The sequence below is a fragment of the Ricinus communis genome, chromosome 4 (genome assembly GCF_019578655.1).
Source record: "Ricinus communis isolate WT05 ecotype wild-type chromosome 4, ASM1957865v1, whole genome shotgun sequence".
NCBI lineage: Eukaryota > Viridiplantae > Streptophyta > Magnoliopsida > Malpighiales > Euphorbiaceae > Ricinus > Ricinus communis.
Window position 1 is genome coordinate 20,415,669 of NC_063259.1, and position 6,018 is coordinate 20,421,686.

Genomic DNA, 6,018 nt, shown 5'->3' on the forward strand with positions numbered 1-6,018 from the left:
GTAAGTTTGATATATCTATGAGTATGAGAAAACAACCCCATAAATGGGTTAATTTTATAATATGAGAAAATAAACCTGTAAAAGTGGTATATTTGTCGATATAAGAAAATAACCCCGTAAAACGTGTAAATTTATGAATTTGACAAAACAATCCTGTAATAGTGCTAATAATTTAATATGAGAAAACGACCTCATAAAAGTTGTATATTTATCAATATAAGAAAGTAACCCCGTAAAACGTGAATACTTTTGAATCAGAGAAAACATCTCTGTAAATGTAGTGTAATTGCGAGTCTAAGAAAATAGTCTCGTAGAACGGGTAAATTTTTTAATATGAGAAAACAACCCCGTAATACGGAAATATTAATAATTCGGAGAAAATAACCCTGTAATTTTGGTATATTTGTGAGTATGAGAAAACAACCGCGTAAAAGTAACTCCATAAAACGTGTATATTTTTTAATCAGAGAAAAGAACCCCGTAAAAGTAGTGTAATTGCGAGTCTAAGAAAACAGCCTCGTAGAAAGGATAAATTTTTTAATATGACAAAACAAACCCGTAATACGGGTATATTTATCAATCAGATAAAATAATCCCGTAATGTTGGTATATTTGTGAGTTTGAGAAAACAACTCCATAAATGGGTTAATTTTATAATATGAGAAAACAACTCCGTAAAAGGGATATATTTGTCGATATAAGAAAATAACCCCGTCAAACGTGTAAATTTATGAATTTGACAAAAATAACCCCATAATAGTGTTAATAATTTAATATGAGAAAACTCCGCTGTAAAAGTGGTATATTTATTAATATAAGAAAATAACCCCGTAAAATGTGAATATTTATAAATCTTAGAAAATAACCCGTAAAATTAGTGTAATTGGGAGTCTGAGTAAACAACCTCTTAAAACAGGTAAATTTTTTAATATGAGAAAATAACCTCGTAATACGAGGATATTTATCAATCGGAGAAAAAGACCCCGTGATTTTGGTATATTTGATAGTATAAAAAAACAACCCTTTAAATGGGTTAATTTTATAACATGAGAAAACAACCCCGTAGAAGCAGTATATTTTTTGATATAAGAAAATAACCCCATAAAACGTGTAAATTTATGAATTTGACAAAACAACCCCATAATAGTGCTAATAATTTAATATGAGAAAATGACCCAGTAAAAGTGGAATATTTATCAATATAAGAAAATAAGCCCCTAAAACTTGTATATTTATGAATCTGAGAAAATAACCCTATAAAAGTAGTGTAATTGCGAGTCTGAGAAAACATCCTCATAGAAGGTGTAAATTTTTTAATATGAGAAAACAACCCCGTAATATGGGGATATTCATCAATCAGAGAAAATAACCCCGTAATTTTGGTATATTTGTGAGCATGAGAAAAGAACCCCTTAAATAGGTTAATTTTAGAGTATGAAAAGACAACCATGTAAAGGGTATATTTGTCGATATAAGAAAATTATCCCGTAAAACGTGTAAATTTATGAATTTGATAAAATAATCCCATAATATTACTAATAATTTAATATGGGAAAACAACCCCGTAAAACGTGGCATATTTATCAATATAAGAAAATAACCCCGTAAAACGCGTATATTTATGAATCTGAGAAAATAACCCCATGAAATTAGTGTAATTGCGAGTCTGAGAAAACAGTCTCATAGAAAGGGTAAATTTTGTAATATGAGAAAACAAGGCCGTAATATGGGGATATTCATCAATCGGAGAAAATAACCCTGTAATTTTGGTATATTTGTGAGCATGAGAAAACAACCCCTTAAGTGGATTAATTTTATAATATGAGAAAATAACCCCGTAAAAGGGGTATTTTTATCGGTATAAGAAAATAACCTCGTAAACGTGTAAATTTATGAATTTGACAAACAACCCCATAATAGTGCTAATATGTTAATATTAGAAAATGACCCCGTAAAAGTGGTATATTTATCAATATAAGAAAATAACCCTGTAAAACGTATATATTTATGAATGTGAGAAAACAACCCAGTAAAAGTAGTGTAATTGTGAGTCTGAGAAAACAACCTCGTAGATGGGGTAAATTTTCTAATATGAGAAAACAACCCCGTAGTACAAGAATTTTTATCAATCGGAGAAAATAACCCCGTAATTTTTATATGTTTGTGAGTATGAGAAAACAGCCCCTTAAATAGGTTAATTTTATAATATGAGAAAACAACCCCGTAAAAGGGTTATATTTGTCAGTATAAGAAAATAACACCGTAAAATGTATAAATTTATGAATTTCACAAAACAACCCCATAATAGTGCTAATAATTTAATATGAGAAAACGACCCCGTAAAAGTGGTATATTTATCAGTATAAGAAAATAACCCCGTAAAACATGTATATTTATGAATCAGAGAAAACAACCCCGTAAAAGTAGTGCAATTGCGAGTCTGAGAAAACAGCCTCGTAGATGGGGTAAATTTTCTAATATGTGAAAACAACCTCGTAATATGGGGATCTTCATCAATCGGAGAAAATAGTCCCGTATTTTGATATATTTGTGAGTATGAGAAAACAAACCCTTAAATAGGTTAATTTTAGAGTATGAGAAAACAACCCCGTAAAAGTAGTGTAATTGTGAGTCTTAAAAAGCAGCTTCGTAGATGGGGCAAATTTTCTAATATAAGAATACAACCCTATAATACAAGGATATTTATCAATCGAAGAAAATAATACCGTAATTTTGGCATATTTGTGAGTATGCGAAAACAGCCCCTTAAATGGATTAATTTTATAATATGTGAAAACAACTCTGTAAAAAGGGTCCATTTGTCGATATAAGAAAATAACCTCGTAAAATGTGTAAATTTTTTAGTATGCCAAAACAACCGCATAATAGTGCTAATATTTAATATGAGAAAACGATCCCGTAAAAGTGGTATATTTATCAATGTAAGAAAATAACCCCGTAAAATATCTATATTTATGAATTTCAGAACACATCCTCGTAAAAGTAGAGTAATTGCTAGTCTGAGAAAACTGCCTCAAAGAAGGAGGAAATTTCTTAATATGAGAAAATAATCCCATAAGAGGGGTATATTAATAAATATTAGAAAACAACCCGTAACACGGGGATATTTATCAATTAGAGAAAATATCCCCGTAAATTTGGTATATTTATGAGTATGGGAAAACAACCCCTTAAATAGGTTAATTTTAGAGTATAAGAAAACAACCCATTAAATGGGGTATATTTGTCAATATGAGAAAATAACCCCGTAAAACGTGTAAATTTATGAATTTGATAAAATAACCCCATAATAGTGCTAATAATTTAATATAAGAAAACGATCCCGTAAAAGCGGTATATTTATCAATATAAGAAAATAACCCTATAAAACGTGTATATTTATGAATATAAGAAAACAACCCCAAAAAAGTAGTGTAATTGCGAGTCTGAGAAAACAACCTCGTAGATAGGGTAAATTTTCTAGGATGAGAAAACAACCTCATAATACGGGGATATTCATCAATTGGAGAAAATAATCCCGTAATTTTGTTATATTTATAATATGAGAAAACCACCCCATAAAAGGGATATATTCGTCGGTATAGGAAAATAACCCCGTAAAACGTGTAAATTTATGAATTTGACAAAACAACCTCATAATAGTGCTAATAATTTAATTAGAGAATAAGATCCTGTAAAAGTGGTATATTTATCAATATAAGAAAATAACCCCATAAAACGTGTATATTTGTGAATTTGAGAAAACAACCCCGTAAAAGTAGTGTAATTGCGAGTCTTAGAAAAGAGCCTCGTAGATGGGGTAAATTTTCTAATATAAGTAAACAACCTCGTAATACGGGAATATTTATCAACCGGAGAAAATAATTTTGGTATATTTGTGAGTATGAGAAAACTACTCCTTAAATGGGTTAATTTTAGAGTATGAGAAAACAACCCCGTAAAAGGGGTATATTTGTCAATATAAGAAAATAACCGTGTAAAACGTGTAAATTTATGAATTTGACAAAACAACCCTATAATAGTGCTATATTTATCAATATAAGAAAATAACCTCGTAAAACGTGTATATTTTTAAATCTGAGAAAACAACATCGTAAAAGTAGTGTAATTGCGAGTCTTAAAAAACAGCCTCGTAGATGGGATAAATTTTCTACTATGAGAAAACAACCCCGTAATACGGGGAAATTTATCAATAGGAGAAAAAAATTTCCGTAATTCTCGTATATTTGTGAGTATGAGAAAATAGCCCCTTAAATGGGTTAATTTTATAATATGAGAAAACAAACCTGTAAAAAGGGGTATATTTGTCCGTATAAGAAAATAACCTCGTAAAACGTGTAAATTTATGAATTTGACAAAACAACTCCATAATAGTGCTAATCATTTAATATGAGAAAGCGATATCAATATAAGAAAATAACTCCGTAAAACGTGTATATTTATGAATATTAGAAAACAACCCCGTAAAAGTAGTGTAATTGTGAGTATGAGAAAACAGCCTCGTAGAACGGGTAAATTTTATAGTATGAAAAAACAACCCTATAAGAGGGGTTTATTTATAAATATTAGAAAACAACCCCATAATACGGGGATATTTATCAATCAAAGAATATTACCTCGTAATTTTGGTATATTTCTGAGTATGGGAAAACAACTCCTTAAATGGGTTAAATTTAGAGTATGAGAAAACAACCCTATAAACGGGTTATATTTATCGATATAAGAAAATAACCCCGTAAAACGTGTAAATTTATGAATTTGACAAAACAACCCCATAATAGTGCTAATAACTTAATATTAGAAAATGACCCCGTAAAAGTGGTATATTTATCAATATAAGAAAATAACCTCGTAAAACATGTATATTTATGAATCTAAGAAAACAACCTCATAAAAGTAGTGTAATTGTGAGTCTTAGAAAAGAGCATCGTAGATGGGGTAAATTTTCTAATATGAGAAAACAACCCCGTAATATGGGGATATTTATCAATCGGAGAAAATAATCCCGTAATTTTGGTATATTTATGAGTATGAGAAAACAACCCCTTAAATGGATTAATTTTATAATATGTGAAAACAACTCTTTAAAAGGGGTATATTTGTCGATATAAGAAAATAACCTCGTAAAATGTGTAAATTTTCTAATATGACAAAACAACCCCATAATAGTGCTAATAATTTAATATGAGAAAAGATATTTATCAATATAAGAAAATAACCCCGTAAAACGTGTATTTTTTTATTTGAGAAAATAACCCCGTAAAAGTAGTGTAATTGCGAATCTGAGGAAACAGCTTCGTAGGAGGAGTAAATTTTATAATATGAGAAAATAATTCCGTAAAAGGGGTATATTTAAAAATATTAGAAAACAACCCTGTAATACGGGGATATCTATCAATCGGAGAATATTATCCCGTAATTTTGGTAATTTTGTGAGTATGGGAAAACAACCTCTTAAATGGATTAATTTTAGAGTATGAGAAAATAATCCCATAAAAGGGGTATATTTGTTGATATAATAAAATAACCCCGTAAAATGTGTAAATTTACGATTTCGACAAAACAACCCCATAATAGTGCTAATAATTTACTATGAGAAAACGACCCCGTAAAAGTGGTATATTTATCAATATAAGAAAATAAAACCGTAAAACGTGTATATTTATTTATCTGAGAAAACAACCCCGTAAAAGTAGTGTAATTGAGAGTCTTAAAAAAAACCTCATAGATGGGGTAAATTTTCTAATATGAGAAAACAACCCCACAGTACGGGGATAAATATCAATCGGAGAAAATAATCCCGTAAGTTTGTTATATTTCTGATTATGAGAAAACAGCCCCTTAAATGGGTTAATTTTATAATATGAAAAAACAATGCCGTAAAAGGGGTATATTTGTCCGTATAAGAAAATAACCTTATAAAACGTGTAAATTTTTGAATTTGACAAAACAACCCCATAATAGTGCTAATAATTTAATCTGAGAAAACAACCATGT